General features: G+C 37.1%; 1 protein-coding gene across 3 annotated transcripts in view; it reads left to right on the top strand.

Moving 5' to 3' along the window:
- The window catches only part of FGF14 (fibroblast growth factor 14), a 600,644-nt gene that overhangs the window by 37,239 nt on the left and 544,548 nt on the right, over positions 1 to 18,857 (top strand). The window lies entirely within an intron of this gene.

Raw genomic sequence — 18,857 nt, 5'->3', positions numbered from 1 at the left:
TCAGATACAGATTAGTTTGAGACAGAGCACCTGCATTCTCAATGGTGCATCTCTCACTTGCCTGTACTTTGGCTGCAATGGGGGAAAGCAGAATGGATCTGGGCAATGTATTTCTTCAGTTCTGCTGAGTAGAGAGAGAGCAGCAGAAGGCATGCTGTTCTACTTTTTCTGTGCTGCAATGGGCATGTTGCCGGGACCCTCTCAATGAAGGACAGTTACAGAGAGCACCTAAGTGTCTGGAGTCTTTACGTGTCTGAAAAGCCACATTCCAATGACACCAGCACTCCAGTGTTAGGCTGTGTGACCTGGGCACATAACAGATGGGCCAGCGATCACATGGCTTATATCACAAAGACACACATGACTAGCTTTTTAATGAGGAAATAGATGAGTTGTAGTCTGTTGATGGAGAGCTCACAATATATTCTTGGTAAAATCTCTCTGGAACAAATCCTGTGAAATGTCATAATGACTGTTGAAACACAAATGGCTGAATTCTCTTAAAATAATTCTCCTTATTTTCTCTGACATATATTCATTTAGGTCCAGAGGATCCACTTATACTCCAGTTTTTTACGTTATTGTGTTTTGAGATGACAGAGGTCAAGTCACTTCTTACATAATTCTCTTGGTGGGACAAAAGTCCCAAAAGGTCGCATTTATGGGCCTTTAATATGAACACTTAAAAAGCGAATTGCATTTGCTTTATATGTAAGGAAATAATAACTAAGTTGGAGTAATTCTGAAATGAAGTCATTGAATTAACGTCAGGATTGGTCAATCTTTTAAACTATTATTTCTGTCATCACTTTATGTCTCAAATAGAAAACATAATGTTTTTGCTGGAGCTATGAAATAAACTCGGTATGTTAGCTTCCCAGGGACTCTGAGGCTTTGAAGGTAGAGAAAGAGACATTTTGATGGGAAGAAAAAGACCTTCTGAATCACCTCTGATCACAAATCACAGGAAAGAAGGACAAAAAAAACAAACCTAATGTTTATTACCTCATTTGTGAGTGGTAAAATTTTTCATGTGTTTTGTTTCTTTTAATTTTTAAAGCAATTCTGTGAGATAAATATCCCCCCCTTCCCTTTTTTGCTAATAAGGAAACAGACTCAGAGTTGAGAAGGTGTTGAAAATCTGACATGTTAAAACACCTATCATGTGTTAGATACTGTGTTAGAAGCTTAATATTTAATTCTCAAAATCAATTTCATTCTTTTAGGTATGCAAATAAGAATAGTATAGATTATGCCACAGTATCAAACAGTCTCTAAATATCAATGGCCTAATAACGTAAAGATTTATTTTTTGCTTACACCAAATTTATCATGGTGCTAGGTGACTTTCCAAGGCAATTCCTCCTTGTTATGGTATTTGGCAGTGCAGGCTGAGGGAAGCACCGCCACTACCCTGCAGTTACACTTTCCTGAGCAAGGGGCTCCTTTCTTATTGTGCCAGGGACAAATTGAGAAGAAACTTGTTCATTGGTTTTTAAGGCCTCAGTCTGGAAGTTACAGACATTACTTTCTTTTTTATAGCCCATTAGCTAGAGCTAGTCACATGGTCCCACCTGACTATAAGGAGGATGGGAAATGTAAAAATGGACAGTGGTGAACTTTATTGGGTCTGCCACAATATTGTAACCTTGTTTTATAAATGAGAAGACTGAAGTTCAAAGAAGTTAGATTAGGTTCCCCAATCACACACAGTAATTGATAGACTTATTTCTGGAGACTTGGTCTCTCTCAGTCCAAGGAGTCTTTTTATGCTCTCTACCTCCATCCTTCCACACGCACTGAGTATTTTGGTGGTTTAGAGTTCGTGTGTGGATCTGTGTTCACCAGCCTCCAAGATGACCCTGCCTCCTGGTATCCATGCCCTTGTGTAGTTTCCTCCCTCAGTGAATAGGGTTGACTTGTGTAAGAGGTATGATTGCAGAAATGACAAAGTATGGCTTTTGAGACTCATGAAAAACAGTAGTTTCCTTCTTTCTATCTCTCTGATCACTTGCTCTGGGGAAAGTCAGTTGCCGTAAGGTGAGGACATTAAAGAAGCTGTATGGAACTCCCATATGGTTAGAAGCTGAGACTTCCTGCTAATACCTAGAAACAACTGGCCATCCATGAGAGTGGGCCATCTTGAAAATGGATGTGTCAATCCATCAGCCTTCAGATGACTGAGCCCACACTGACATCTTGGCAGCAACCCCATGAGAGACCCTGAGTTAGAACCACTCAGCAAAGATGCTCCCATATAATTATTAACCCACAGAAACTATGTGAGATCACAAGTGTTTACTGTTGTTTTAAGTTGCTAAGTTTTGGGGGTGATTTGTTATATGCAGTAGATAACAATAGACCTTTTTGGATTACTTCCTTTCATTATGTTTACCCCTCAACTCTGGGATTCTTCTTACTTATCACAGTGAATTTTTAAATTAGCTGAATTATGAAGCAGTCCATTTCACAGTGATTGTCACCCAATAGTACGTTAGGATATTTTACTTGAATAAGTCTTATTATTTAATTTAGTAGTTCTAAGCGAATTTGGTGTTAAGGTCTGTACTAAAAAGTGATAATACTGTGCTAGTTCAGAAAAGAGTTTTTGCAATTTATTTTCCAACAAATGTGTATTTTTCGGCGTTAAGGTATTACCTATTTGAGATTATTTTGCATTTTAAATCACATTGTGAAGTTTTGAGAAAGAACAAGCTGAGGATGTTTCGATGAGCAGTGTATTATAGGGAATGAGACAGAACATAGAAGTAGCTGCTTGCTTCTTGGCAAGGTGTTTTCAGTGTTTCAGTTGCTACTGTGTAGTTTGGGTGGAAGGAGGATAGGATTTATAAACCGCAGAATCCTGCCGTGTGGGGCAGAAAGCCACGAGTGAGCCTTATTGCTACTGGCAACACCGATGAACCCACATGTTCACTACATCCAAACACGGATCACGTGTGTATCACAGATTTGATTATGTCCTGGCTGCCATGCCTCAACATTTTTTAATGTGATTCTATATTGTCGATGTTTAGATCATTAATTAAAGAACATGCTATACTTACAAATATCATGATTTTCAGAAATATGTAATCTCTAACACCAGTATGACATGTGTTAATATATTGTGTCTTTTAGTTGTTTAATTGCTCGTATTTTACTCTTGAATGTTCAGAATTTTTCAGAAATGGGCTCTAAGCTGGGAGTTCCAGTGTTTCCCATGGTATCAAGGGAGGGAAGTTTGGGTGTGAATCACCTTTTACCAGAGTCTAGTCTGTAAACCCCTGTAAAGGCATCAGGATACTATTGTATTCTATTTAACACTTCCCTAATATCTCTGTTTCAAAATTTCTGTTCTGTTGGATGAGATGAAAATTTCACAACAAAAGCCTCTTCACTGGCTGTTCATTCCCATTTCCTCCCCTCTGCCCATTAGCAAATACTCTATATTTGCTCTAAATTTTCTGTCTCGGCTTACTTTGTGCCAGTAGGCAAATAGTATGAGACAGAACATCATTTAGATCAAACAATACGTTATTGTTGGAAACATGGTTATCTCATAGATACATAGCCAAGTTACAGAGATAAATGAATATATATTATATTCATGTATAAAATTTTGTATGTTTACGTACACAAACATAGATGTAGACATTATATGTGTGTGTGTATATGTTTTTTTAGTCATACTTAACAGTGGTACATGTATAACAGCTGAGCAGCAGAGATTGAGGATTAAGCATAAGGACCTGACCAAGGTTCATGAGTCAATGAGAGATGCATTCAAGGAACATCTAACATTTAGGAAACAAAGACTCAAAGATAACTCCAAGGTTTCTAATTAAAAGACATACTTTAACCTATACAGGGATATGTAATTACAAAATTTTGATGTATATAAACATTTTTCTTAATAGAACCCAGAGAGGTGGTTATAGCAGGAATTATTATCACCATTTTGTAAATGAGAAAACAGCAGCTCAAAGAATTTTAATTGGCTTGCTTGACTCTTATAGTTAGTAAGAGGAAAAAAAATGGAATTTCAATCTGGGGGTTCTGTCTTTAGATATATACTTAGGGATCTTACCATTTCCAGAGATTCCTCCACCTGTGGGCCATGGATGGCCCTCTGGCGATCCATGAAATGCTAAAATGTCACGTATACTTGGGTGTATATGTGAAGTTCCCTGGTTGGAGGAACTCAACTTTGAGATTCTCAAAAGGGTTATGACTCAACAGAACAGTTACTGTCTGGCCTCTGTGACAGTAAGGGATTGGCCTTATTTAATAATTAAATCCTGGAAAAGTGCTTTTCCAGAATGGAGGCAGCTAGTGGCGTGAAGAATCCTGAGTATGGAACCAAGAGAAAAGAGTAAGAGTGTTGGAATTCAGTGAACTTTTAAAGGAAAACTTTTACTTGGGTCTGGGCTAGCTTTGGATTCCAGTTAGGAAAACAGGTCAGACTGAAGAGTTTCGGCCACATAAATTTTGTAACTAAGTAAAGTACTTTGGACTCACCCACATGCACGGAGTTTCTCACATCTTCTGGCATTTCTCACAGACAGTGGATTTTGCACTCTGCTGCATGCTGATGATCAACTAGAGAGGAAATGAAAGGGGAAGTCTGGAGAGACTGTGGTTTCTGACCATTGTCAGTGTGGTGCTGTGAATGGTTCAGTGAGGAGTGGGTACCTTTTGCTGAAAACAAGTTTAGCTTTTGCTATCAATGGCCTGTTTCTGCCATTTTATAAACTAAAGCCCAATGGATCTGTTTACACTCCATAAGTAAAACATGAGGTTAAATTGGCAAGATACAAAAATGTCAATTGAGAAGTCCATCAATTGGTGCAATTCCTTTTTTTTCAGGAGTAGTAAATAGGAAATATTCTTCAGTGTTAAACAGTGAAGAACTAAAGTGGTGGGTCTGGAATCTGAAACTGCATGAACAAATTTAGCCTACAGGAGAATACTTAGGTTGGTGTTACTGTGAATATGCTAGCAACTTTCTAACACTGAATTGAGTCCACTATGAGGTTTTGGCTTGTTATAAACAATTAAAGCCCATAAGAACAAATAGGCATGAATATGGTGTCAGGGTAAAGCATCCCTCGTGGCTTTTAACCTCAAACATGGCCCCCTGAAACATGGTTTACAGCACAACTGTTTTTGATCATGTGAGTGTTTCCTATGAATATCAGTGTTATCATATCAATATAGGTGCACACATTTGTGCTGTTCGTAGCTAATTTAAAAAGCTTAAAGCAAAATCTAGTGACACAGCATCTTGCCTGTAATAACAATAATAAAAAAAACCTCACAAACATAATTTCCTTCAATCTGCTACCATGAACCAGTGTATCCAAATGATCTAAAATTGTTTGTTTAGCTCTGCCTCCATGTCAGGTGGAAACAAGGAAGTTGAAAGTGTGTTTTGAGGTTAAGATGTTCAAATATAGCTAACCTACAGTCAAGACCTTTCTTCAAGAAAAGATCCACTAAGAATCTCTTGTCAGAATGTGGCAGGGTTTCGAGTTCCAGTCCCCTGAAAAATTGAAATATTTCCCTGTTTAATGTTAAATAGGAGGGTAATGAATCGTGGCTATAAATTTGTGGGGCTGGGTAGAGAGATAATAAAACTATTCAAAATGGCAGCAGAACAAATAAAGAACAGATCATAGAGACATCACATTAAAAAAATAAAACATAGTTTTGTTCAGTTCAAGGAAATGCTTCTTGTTTTTCCTTTTGAAATAACAATAAACATTCATCTTAATGGCAGTGTTACGGTATGGGAAAAGGAGTCTTTTGTAACAATTTAGTTGAAGTGTTTTTAAACTCATAGTATTCTCATTGAGCATGTACAGAACCTACATTTTTATAGCTCTTTACAGTTTTCGAAGCTCTTTTTACATTTATTATCTCATTGAATAGACTGCAGTCCTATTTCTGATTTCCCAGTTGACCTACCATGTGAAATGCAGAAAATTGCTAAACCTCTCTCAGAATCACTTTGTTTTTCTTGCAAGATGAGGAAATTAGTGCCATCCTAACTAAACGAGTGGATTTTTTCAAATAAATGAATAAGAATATGTTTTCTCTATACATAAATTAGCAACCACAATAACTGAAGTTCACAATCAACTGATATAAATGTTAAGTCAGTTAACAATTTAATTTGAGTTTTGGAATGTGTTAATTTTACATGTGATTAGAAGAGCTTGGTGTAGAATAACATCTCAATACCTCTGATATTTAAATGTTTTTCTTTCACATGTATATATCTCTTAAAATAACCAATTTTTATTGTAGTTCATGTGATAACAATAAAGTATTATTAAAATTAAACCAATCTTTAGTAAATTAAAATGCATTGTGCTTAATGGTTTAGTTTTCTTAACATTCCCATTATTTTAAATTAATTTTTTTTCTACATAAAGTAAATCATTTTTTCAATACCTCAAAAAGTAAAGTTTCCCACTTGGATTTACTAAATATGTAAGTTTTGTTTCTTCATAATACAGTTAAAGATAACTCAGTATTATTTTAAACTGGTTTTTAAAAATGTGCACTTCAATATAGTTATTTAAAGTTTGACTTTTTTAACCCTATACTTGTATAAATGGGTCTCAAAATGAAATCATTTTTATTTCTTTTGGTGATTAATAAAATAGTGGTGTGGGTAGCATGGTTTCTGTTCTCAATAAACTCATAATTAGGTGGAGAAGACAGATATAAACATATTTATTGAACATACTGCGCTAACCAAGTGCTGTTGTATATAGAGGCGGAACAATTGATTTTGCCTGCAGGCAAGATTAAGTGCCCTCACATCATTCTGTTCATATTGCAGTTACCTATCTTGTTGATAATATTTTATTATAATGAGTAAAGTTTGCATCTCATCTGCTAAATATTTAACCTCTTAGTGTAGAAACACTCTTATTTATCTTAGTATCTCTAGTTCTTACCTTGCTTTTTGCTCCTTAAGTATTTATTGAATTGGGCTTGGTGCAAAGAAGTTGGGAGAGCTCATAGAGGAGATAATATTTAGCAAATGAGATGATATTCAAAGTGGGCCTTGAAGAATGATGAGGCAGAAAAACAGCAGAATAGAGGTGAGGAGGGAAGTTCAGTTCCAGCAAAATCAGGAAAGAACAAAAGTTTGTGAAATGTTTGGAAAATGTGATTAAGTGTGAGGGATTGGCTGGACATGGAGATGAAATAGTAAAACTAGGCAATAATTTGAAGGGTCTTGACACTCATGGTAATTAATTTAGATTCTTCTAGAAACAATCAGACCAGATCAGTTTGTAGAAGTAGTGAAGAAGCTGCCAGAAGCAATGATACCAGAAAGAAGGCCATGACAATAGTCCAAATAAGAGAAGATGAAATCCTAAAGTAAGGCAGTAGTCATGGGAATGGAGAAGAGGACACAAATTCAAGAGACAAGGGAACCTGAAGAAGCCTGAGCTCTAGACACCATGAAACTACCTGTAATATTTATATTTGGACTGTTATTTGAAAGATGTTGTTTTAATTATCTAGAGTTCAAAATAGTAATCAAAGCAAAAGATAGAGGTTTAGATATCAATTACACTAGTGTTCATAGTTGAAGCCATGAGAGTGAGTAAGAATCAAATGACGGAGGAACATCAGCATTTAAAAGGAAAGCAAATCAAGAGAGAGCAGCAAAAGGTACAGGGAAAGAACCGTCAAGGATATGGAGGCAAAGAGGAGCATTTCGAGGAGTATGTGACCATTGGTGTCAGGTGCTGCAGAGTATTCGAGAAGAAGGAAGATTGAGAAGAGGTCACTGGATTTGGGAACTAGAGAACATGACCAATCTTGGAGGCAGTAGTTTCAGTTGAATATGGTGGGTAGAAGCTCAATCGTAATGTGTTGCTGCAGAATAAATATGAACTAAGAGGTTTGACTAAAACAGAGAAAGAGTGTTGTAACATCACAGTTTGTAGACTAAAGGAAAATTCAGGAACATAGCAACCAGATGTAATGTGAGATCTAGGACTGGATACTGATTTGAATTAGAAATTTTAGGGACAATTAGAGAAAATTAAAATATGGACTAGGTATTAGATGATACAAAGAAAATTACTTATTTTTATGTGTAATAATAATAATTTGAGTATGTAGAAAATGTTTTTAAAAATTTATACCAAAGAATGTAGGGGTAGAATGTACTGTCTGTAATTTCCTTTAAAATGCTTCAACATAGCAATAAAAAGGGATTTAAAAAAAGTGGTAACCTGCCATGATTCCCACTCAGAACTTTAAGTAAGCAGTGGAAACCTGGGTCAGCTGGTTAACGTTCAAAAGAATTCTAGTGAGTCAAATACCATTGTTCTTTCATTGCTTCAAGTTACTTCCTGCTAGTAAGGCACATAGTAAAAGAAATCAAGTCTCGTCAGACAGTTGTCTTACAGTTTCTTATAATTTCGAGGATGCATTTAACTTTTTGGAGAAATTTTCAAAGGGTGTATAGTAACATACAAAAAATCATAACCACAACTAATTAAATCTCCCCTTTTTTATTGTCCTCCCTATTTTAATTTTATTCCCAATACCTTTGGTTTGAGGATGGGAAACTCAAACAAATGATGTTACCAAAAGTCCCAGAGTAGAGTTCAAAGTCAAATCTAAGTCAATCTGATTTCAGTGCTCTTTTCTATTATCTACAATGTAGACTTTGTATTTACTTGAGGAAATGCATTGAAATAATAAACCTTAGCGTGTAAACAAACCTTAACGCTCACCCCTTTTCCTCTGTCCTTGCCTCTTTTTCCTAGCCTGTCTTCTGCAGCTGTGGGAAGCTGGATCTGCTGATGAATCTAATGGTTGAGCCCATGTACCGCAGACACTTGTGTGTCAGGAAGGACCGTGTAGTCCTTACTCCCAGCCCTCCCTGCCGTCTCTTCTCATCCCCACTCTCCCCTTGCCCACTGGCCCTTAGAGCAGGGTATTTGTTCATCTCCATTCTATAGTCTGTCTCAAACTCTCCTGTCTTAAGATGGGTGCCTTGTTCTGAACCTCAGCTGTCTTGCTCATACCTTCATGGTCTGACAAAGTCTTGCTATTCTCCCTTTTCTGGAAGCAAAATCTATCACACCTTCCTGTAGTGCTTGTCTGTGAGTGTGTCACAAAAGAAAATCCACAACCCACACCAACTCTGCTTAAGTTTGAGGGCTATGATCTTTGGGTCTACTTTGTATCTTCTCGCACCATTTCCTAAACCATTTGGAGCCTGCATACTTGGACAATTTTGGGTGTCAGCCTTTGGGGTCAGGTTTTATAATATAAAATGTATACTGGTCTCTGCTGCTTCTCCATCGTTTCTACAGGTAGTCACTAAAACAGTTTGAAACAGAACTTTCCAGATTTAATAAGTATGTACAGAAATGAATCTCTCTGTCTGGGTACAATTTATACTGCATGCGTAATATATATTTTCATTTTATAAAATATACTTTCCGTATTGTTCTGACCTTTTTGCACTTAATGTATTATAATTATCTTTTCATTTCAAACACGCATGTCATTGTATTGAGAATTGGCTCATTTTTAAAAACAGTTGATGAATATTCCATTTATGGTTCTATTTAGTGTAAATAAAATAAGTAGCACTTAAATTAATAAAATAATTTAGCCCAATCTTGTACAATTGAAAACTGGGTTGTGTCCCAGTCCAGTGATTCCATGAGATAGCAGACAGGTGGACATGTGACATTCAGGGTAAAGGGGCACAATCTTGCCTTCAAGTGTTGAGACTGTGTGTTTCTCGATTCTTAGACTGTCAGATTTTTATCCATCTAGCAAATTTTCAAGGTTTCTCATTGATAATGATAGGCTTTTTTTGTAGTACACAACTTTGTGGTGGGGAAGCTTCATGATCTCTTCATGTTCATTAACTCTGACTCTACTTTTGTCAGGCAAGAGGTAAGAATTAGCTTTCTGAATACTGAGTTTTTAAAGATCAGGCAAATACAAGAGTTTCAAATCTGAAGTTCTAGTTTTATGTCTAAATGCTTCAGTTATTCTTGTCTTAGAAGAAACTCTTCAGTCTTGTTGAAAGTTGCATCTAAAAGTGTTTGACTTATAAGCAGCAAAGAGTTGTATTAAGGAGGAGGTAATGTTTTCTGGGTCTGACTTTACCTTCAGCTGAGATGGCTGAGACATTTCGATTGCTTCTCAGTAAAAATTCATGAAAGTTTTCTTCCTTTGTTGAAATGTTCATCAATTTCTTTTTCCTCCAATTCTCTACTTAAAAATCTGTTACGCCATTACTTCAGGTAGTAAAACTATTTTGTGAAAAGTTCTAAAACTGACAGTCCTAAGCAAATGACTTCTAAGAGGCAATAAAATGGATGTCCGGGAGAGATGACATTGTGCTAACTCAGCTGTTACCTGCTCTCTCTGCAAAGTGGCATGAGATGGAACAAAAATATTAGCACAGAATCAGTCCTAAGATAATTATTTATTATTGCATTTTGTTGAATTGGTATGAGCATTTTCTCTAATTTTTGTAAAAATTAATTTTTAAGGAAGAATTATAAATATATTCATATACATTGTTTTCAATGTGTACTGTACAATATTTTCAGATTCTGAAGATATAAACTATGACAGAGAATATACTGTCAATAAATAATAATTTTATAATATTAGAGAGTAAGCTACTTAAAATTCTATTTCTTCTGTGGAATAATCAAGTTTGTCTAAATTCTAGAGGATGTGCAGATTCTGTTAACTCAGGTAGTGATTTCATACATCCTGTCTTCTATAAGAAAGGGCTTTAGAATTGGCCTTAAGGGAGCATATTCATTGTATCAAAGTTCTCCTTGTACAGCCAATGATATATACTTAACTCTCCCGAATCACCACCTGGAGGAGGCCTCAGTTACATAGCAACACCCAGTTAAGTTGGATTTACCTCACTGACTCATTCTTTGGAATATGTCACCAAAATTTAAGCAACCTTAGACAGAGAACTTTGGGATTATGGTACCTATGAAATACAAGGGTTGTGCTAATGGGACCTAAAAAGCCAAATACATTTGTTCCTTTCCCATAATCCATGTAAGTCCACACTTTATTAGAATCTATGTTAGAAAATATATTAGTGCATTGCTCCCTTCTTATTGGTTTTGCTACTTCCATCATTCTTGGCTCATTCAACGAACATTTCCTGGGTATCTTCTAAGTAATAGTTCTTAGATACTGTGAATACAAAAGTGAAAAGACATGCTTGTTGGCCTCAGAGCTGTGGAAAAGGCAAAGTGTTACATTACGGTGAGAAAAAGGCAAAAATATATGTAGGAGTACAATTCAGTGATGGCCCGTAGAAGGGTGTGATCAGCTGGGGCTGGGTTATGAGGAGAAGTCAAGCAAGCTAAGTCTTGAAGGACGAACAGATTTTACCAAATGAATGAGAAGGAAAAGGCTTCATCTCCAAAGAGAGAATGAAGTGTGTATTCAGCATATCATGTAAGGGAAACAGCAAGTGATTTTTAAAACAACATTGATTGAGTGTATATATCAAACATCACTGGGGTATAAAGCTAAGGGTGGGGAGTCACAGGAAGGGCACCTGGAGAACTAAGTAGAATGAGGCCAAAGTTGGCCTTGTATCACTATGAAAATGAATTTAGATTCTATCTGGTAGTTGAAGTATGTTTTAATCAGTTTGCACTGCTATGACAACATACCATAGATTGGGTAGCTTACACAACAAACATTTATTTCTCACAGTTCTGGAGGCTGAAAAGTCTAAAACTGACGTGCTGGCAGGTCTGATGTCTGGTGAGGACCCACTTCCACACTTATGGACAGCTGCCTTTTTGCTGTATCCTCACATGCTGAGAGAGAGAGAGAGATCATCTCTTTCATGTCTCTTCTGATAAGGGCACCAATCCCTTTCATGGGGGCTCCATTCTCATTACCCAATTACCTCCCAAAAACCCCACCTTGAAATACTATCACATTGGTGATAGGGCTTAACATAAGAATATTTTTTGGAGACATAAACATTCAGTATATATCAATGTGGAAGCCACAGAGGATTTTAAATAGGCAACTTATAAATTTAAGAAAACCACTCTAGCTGCAATGTGAAGAATGGATTTCAGGTATTAAGTGTGTAAGAAAGGACCAGTGAAGAGACTGTTGCAATCGGTAGTCCAAGTGGGAGATGATGGGGTCCTCTCATTTCGGATGGATTGAAGAGATCTATCTACTTTGCAAGGAAATAGAGTATGGGATTATTGGTAGTTGCTTCAGTATGGGGACAATGGAGTGTGAAAGGGAAACTTGAATTCAGGATAATTGTACCAAGGACCTGTGGAAGAGTTTTGTAGACAAGGTTAGGACATTTGAGTTTGAAGCACCTCTGAGACTTTTAGGTGAATGTTTTCAATAAGCAGTTGAATATTTGTGTTAGAAACTTAGGAATGGGTCCCAGGTTGGGAGTTCAGCTTTGGGCGTGATTATATTTAGCTGGTATTGAAACCATGGGAATTGACAAGACTGCCAGGGAAAGTACCATAACTAAGAAGAGAAGGGAACCATACACAGAATCCTGAACAGCACCAGTAATGAAGATCTGGAGGGTGAAGGGAGCCAGAAAAAGAGATGGAGAAAGTATACACAGAAAGACAAAAAAAGAAGCAATTTATTAGCATCCAAAAAGTATTATTGTTCATGCTTTCATTATCTGTGTCAGATATTTTTCATTTGAGTCAAATATACCTTCTTACCAGGTATATTACTTTTATTTCAGATATATTAATTTTTGATTCCTTATGAACTAGACACTGGACTGCAATTATTTTAGATAAGACACTAGAATTTTGACCACACTTTCATGTGGTATTTCTAAAGGAGGAAAGTAAATCTAAACTCTTCTGATTCAAGACACCTTCCTTTCCTCCAGGGCAGAATATGTAGCAAAAGGAAGTGGGAAGGAGGTGGGAATTAGAACAACCTATTATAAGAGAGGATATTTTGAGACAAAGACTTTTATCTCCTAAAGACACATTGTTCTTTTACCAACTGTATTTCAAAAGAATACTTAGATTATGTGATCACTGATGGCTAACAATGCACTTGTGGTAGTGTGTGCGTAAATGTAGATAAGGTTTATGAGCTATTAAAACAACTTGTCCCCTTAGTAGTTAAAATCTCCCCCATATTTTCATAGGTGAGTCATCTAATCCTCTTGTTTTCTGTAGAACCCTATTGCTATTCTTTAGTTATTTTAATTACAAATTAGATTGATGGCTTAAAGTGTTAGAGGTGTGTGTGTGTGTGTGTGTGTGTATAGATATTTTGATTGTTTGGGTACTTTATCATGGCAAAAACTATAACTGTCTCTTTCAACAAGTTTAAAAGTCTCAGTAACACATTATAATATTTGGTAACTTCCCAGCCATATTCACACAACATGGAGTATATCCCCTTTTCAAAAAAGCTGTGTTTTAAATATATGCTTGCAGGTGGATTATGGCATGTTTTCCCCAGTGAAAATAATGTCATAAATGGGACTTGGATTCAAGCCTTGCCCACAGTGGTGGTTTGAAATATGCCCAGAAATTCTTTGACACTTCCAATGGTGGAGCCTAATTCCTCTCCCTTCAGTGTGGGCTGGATTTAGTAACTTCTAAGGAATGGGGAGGAAAGCAAAAGTGACTGAGTGTGACTTCAGAGACTAGGTTATAAAAGGCAACCCAGCTCCCTTTTCTTCCTTTCTCCTGGATTACTCTCCCTGAGGGAAGCCAGCTACCTCTGGACTCTCAGGTAGCCCACAGAAAGGCCCACAGGGTGAGGAATGGAGGCCTCCTGACAAAATCCTGTGAGTGTGCCATCTTGGAACTGTATCTTCCAGTTCCTGTCAAGCCTTGAAAAGCCCACAGTCCTGGCCCAAGTGCAACCTCATGAGAGACTCTGAGCCAGAACCACTCAGCTAAGCCACTCCTGGACTCCTGACCCACAGAAACTGCCAGAAAAGAAATGTTTGTAGTTTTAAGCCACTACATTTTGTAGCAATTTGTTACTCACAACTAAAAAACCCATCAAAATCTGTTTAATCAGTTGAAACACTCTGAAGATTTCCAGTGAAACTCTGTAAATGTGATTTTAAGCACAGTAGACATAGTAGAATTGTGTAAAGAATATGACTCAGATACATTTTTTTTTTGGGGGGGAATACATCTAATTAGAAAAAGATGAGGAAGGAAATGGGCTTTTTTATTTTGTTTTAAGATTCTAAATGGGAATGTTGGCAACTTTTAATACCTCTTTCAGAGTGTTAAATTGAGTATAATTTTATTATACTATGACTGTACTTTTACAAAATTTTACAAAAATTGTGGGTTTCACTTTGATTCACATATTGAAAAGTTATAATTAGAGATTAAGAAGTGAGAGAGGAAGAATGATTTTCCTGAGGCAAGGGTTGGAAGAGTTATGTGAAGGAAACAAGGGGGTTGAAGAGAAGTATGAGAAAGAAGTGGGAGCCATTTGGTAGCCAGTGGAGCGGAAGAGTGGAGAACACAGCGCCTGCAAGTCCATGTGAAGAGGACCAAAGGTGATGATAATGCAGATACTTTCATTCACCCTAATATAATAAAAGCAGAATCCATTGCTCCTGGAGGCAAGTTAGGCTGCAATGACCTTGAGTGTAATGTGGTGAGAAGGAGGTAGTGACCACTGACCATTCATATGTAAAAATACTTGCTGATGAAATATTGTTGGATCTTATACCATTTCTTGCTTCATTGTAAACTTTGCTATCCCACCTAGCTTCCTTTGAATTTCCATATCGTTTTTTAGAACTGAACACCGGATGGTTGTCAGTAAATGTTTGTCAACCGACTAATTGCCCCCTTCCTGTGTTCTGTATAAAGGCCAGCTTGATTTTTTGCCACTTACAAAGAGGATTTTCTTGTCCTAATAAGTTCTGCAATTTGCCAAGGAAGATGTGTAAGTCAACTATGTGATATAGGGAAATAAAGTTGGTTAAAAATGAGAGACATTGGAATTTCTACCTGGGCTGGAAATGTAAAGAGATGAATCTGCCTTGCTCCAAATGAGCTCAATGAACAATTTCTGTAATGCCCATGGCATCTTTCTTCAAGCCCTTTGGAGAGGTGAATTTTTGTGGATGGTTCTGGTAGCTTTCGGGGGCAGCCTCTGTGCTCTGATGAAAATGATTGCTGACAAGTTAAATTTCCTGCTGCGTGCAATCACACAGGGTTTTGGTAAATATGGTATAAATTCATTGCTAATGAATATTATCACAAACGTGATTTTAATAGGTCACCCATAGTCTGTATTCACTCATCTCCACTCTCTTGTCAGATTTGTATCTGAAAACGTATACATATATATTTACTTAGTATCACTTAATATTCACTCTAAAGGAGAAAAATAGGATCTGTCACTTCCATGGAAACTGGTAATTAGGGGAAGCACTATTTTTAAAATACTTTATAGTTTTAGTGCATCAAGATTTCCCATACAGTACCCAGAATTTATCCAACTTTAACCCAAGCCTTATTGGTTCATAATAAATTTTTATTTAGATAAAGCCAAGGAACCAAATATGTTTAGGGTTTTTAAAAATTAAAACTGTTTCTGTAGAGATATGCATTTTGTATTATCTTTGTGGATTGAAAATTTACATATTTCTGTGACTCTGACAAGTGGCGTTATTATGGAAACTATCTTTTTATGTTTATACAACATGTTCAAGTCAGAAAAAATGAAGCACTTAATAACCCGACCTCAGTTCTCTTTTGGGAGTTTTAAGTGACAGAATGAATGTTGACATGGAGGACGCAGCTGAGAGGGTTGTGTCACCTGAGAAAAGCCATACATAATTAGGATGAGTAGATGGAAGGCCGGTATGGAAAAGTCTGAGTATAAAGAGGGAACTGACTATGTCAGTGGAATCAGGATTTTGCAAGTTTTAGTGGAACCAATTTGGATTAGAGGATTGGAGGGAGAAATGGATGATGTTTGGTATGAATTTAGTTTCCAGGGCAACTGATCGACACCACTGACATTTTGGGCCGGACAGTTCTTTTTTGTGTGTGTGGGGGGTGAATGTCCTGTGTGTTGTAGAATGTTTAGCAGCACTCTGACCTTTACCCAATAGTTGCTGGTAGCACCGCTTCATTACCCCAGTTTTGACAACAAGAAATGTCTCTGAGCAGTGAAGTTGCCTGAGCTGAGATCCATTGGTCTAGATAAAGCCTGTGGAAGCATGGCATTAGGACAGAAACTTGTGTTTAACGTGGCAGTAAGAGGAGATTGTTGAGGAAGGCCCTTTGACTGATGAGGACACCTACACACCCAACTCACCAAATGCCTACCCAGACCTGGGGGTGTTTCCTTAAGTTTCACGGTATCTTCCTGGTTACTAACTTCTAGAGTAGTGGCTCCCAAATTTGAGTGAGCATCAGAATCAGCTAGAGGGCTTATTAAATGACCGATTATCGGGCCTTCGGAGTTTCTGATTCAATAGATCTCATTCAACAAATCTAAGCCTGAGAGAGGATTTTCATTTCTAACAAGTTCCCAGATGAGGCTGTTGTATCACAAAGAGACCTCATTTTGAGACTCAGTTTTCTAGAATAAGTACCCTTTGGATTTATCTGGTGTTAGATCTTTCTTGGTTACCATTGTGATTTTTTTCTGTTTTTTTTGTTTTGTTTTGTTTTTGTTTTTGTGTTTGTTTTTACACTGCTCAGCCTTGCTACTTTTAGATTTTCTTGTTCACATTTACTCTTTCTATTTAGTCTTTGCATTGTTTACTTCCAGTGGTCCGTAATTGTCTTCCTTAATTCACATTCTGTACTAATAGATGAAGGGAAAACGCCTCCTCTTTCTTTTACTTCTTTCACTGGGCATATTTTTTTTCTTTGTTTCAAGCCATAGGAAACTCAATTTCCCTCATGCTGCATCCTGTACCATCTCCCAAACTCATTTTCCCTCATGCTGCATCCTGTACCATCTCCTGGACAACCTGAGGTTGTCCATCTTTTAGGACATCTGTGCTTTAAGGATGGATTACATACATATACCACAGCTGTTAAAAATCTGGGGTCACTTAGCATTTGATATTGCTTTTTTGATTGTAGTAACACATTTTTAAAGAATATCTGACTTTTACATCCTTTTCTAAGCTGGCACTGATTTCTTGGAGCTCATTTTTCTACAAGGGATATTTGAATTATTTTGCATAAATGTATAATTTTAACTTGCCTACATCAAAGCTTATCTGTGAATTTCCTGCCCACTTACATATCCTCATGATATGTCCTTATCAGATTACATTTTATTACCCAGTAAATATTACTTAGGGTCATATGCATTCTTAGTGATAGTACTGTATCCTATCCTTTCTCAGTCATTAAAATGTTATTTTTTAAAAATAGATATAGATCGTGTTGGGGAAAGGGAAATTCTCCCTTCTACCCCGCTTGAATTCTTATGGCTAGGCTAATAATAAAATTGACACAAGACCAGATTGATAGGAGAAAAATCAATGTAATAGATGCACATGCGTAGTCATAAATGAAGCTGGCAGCTATTTATACTTTTAGACAAAGAAGCAATACATTTATGAAGAATTGACAGGACAACGAAACTTAGGTTTGGGTGCTCATTAGTGAGGAATCTAAGCAAAGTTTGGGCTTGTGTACTAAATTAGTAAAGGAGGAACAAGGTTTTTTTAATAGAGGCTGTTTGGCCCTGGATTCCTGAACTCTAGTGATAAGGGTATCATGTCTTTCAGCCCCATCCCCAGGGGAGGGGAGCACCTTTCACAGGGGAGATTTATTTGTTTTCTGAATTCAAGGAGACAATGGAGGGTCAGTGTTCCCTTCTTGCACTGGCTACTTGTCAAGTAACTTTAATTCAAAATAACAAATATGCTGTTGGAGGATATTTTGGAGTGGCATCCTCTGGACCCTGACAATTGGCCCTCAGGAGACCATCGCTGTTTATGTTTTGATGTGTCAATTCCCTTTGCTGCATGTTAATAATGAATTGCCCATCCATGACAAAAGAGAATCACAGGATCCTGTAGGAGAGGAAAAATTATTTTTCCTCTGCCCTTCTGAATTCTTACTGTGTTTCCCCGAAAACTAAGGCTGGGTCTTATATTAAGGTTTGCTCCAAAAGACGCATTAGGGCTTATTTTCAGGGGATGTCATCCTGAAAAATCATGCTAGGGTTTACTTTCCGGTTAGGTTTTATTTTCGGGGAAACATGTAGCTGAGACCCCTTTGATAAAAGACAGATTAACAAGAGAAAGACAAACAAGTTTATTAACATGTATACCTCATGTATGCATAGGCGACAAGGCAAAATAAGTAACCCTCAGAGGTGGATTAGAATCCAGACTTAAATACCATCTTAATAGGGAAAGGGGAGAGGGGACTGAAGCCTCTTAGGGGAGCCTAAGTGATTTTTAGGAAAGATGAATGGACCCTCAGAAAAATACACGGGAGGTATGATAGTGCCAAAGTTTCCCTGCATGTGGTGTTGACTTCTAGTCTCCTCTCCTATGCCAAGAGTCAATCCTCTCTGATTGGTGAAGCTCCAGGGGAGGGGATTTATGACAATTGAATCCCTTTTAGAACATCTGTCTTTAGGCAGAAAACTACAGTTCTATCACTCTGGAACTTGTAATATACTCATTTTAGGTGTGTTTCCTGGCTGGGACAATTTGGATTGCAAACACTATTAGAAATGATTGCTCCTTAAACAGCAATGAGAGAGGACTTTATTTGATTTCTGAATCAGGCCCTTCTCACTGCCACATTCTCCAAAGCTGCCTT

The sequence above is a fragment of the Rhinolophus ferrumequinum genome, chromosome 4, assembly GCF_004115265.2.
Source record: "Rhinolophus ferrumequinum isolate MPI-CBG mRhiFer1 chromosome 4, mRhiFer1_v1.p, whole genome shotgun sequence".
Taxonomy (NCBI): domain Eukaryota; kingdom Metazoa; phylum Chordata; class Mammalia; order Chiroptera; family Rhinolophidae; genus Rhinolophus; species Rhinolophus ferrumequinum.
Note: the sequence above shows the minus strand (reverse complement) of the source record. Positions and strands in the feature narration are given on the sequence as shown.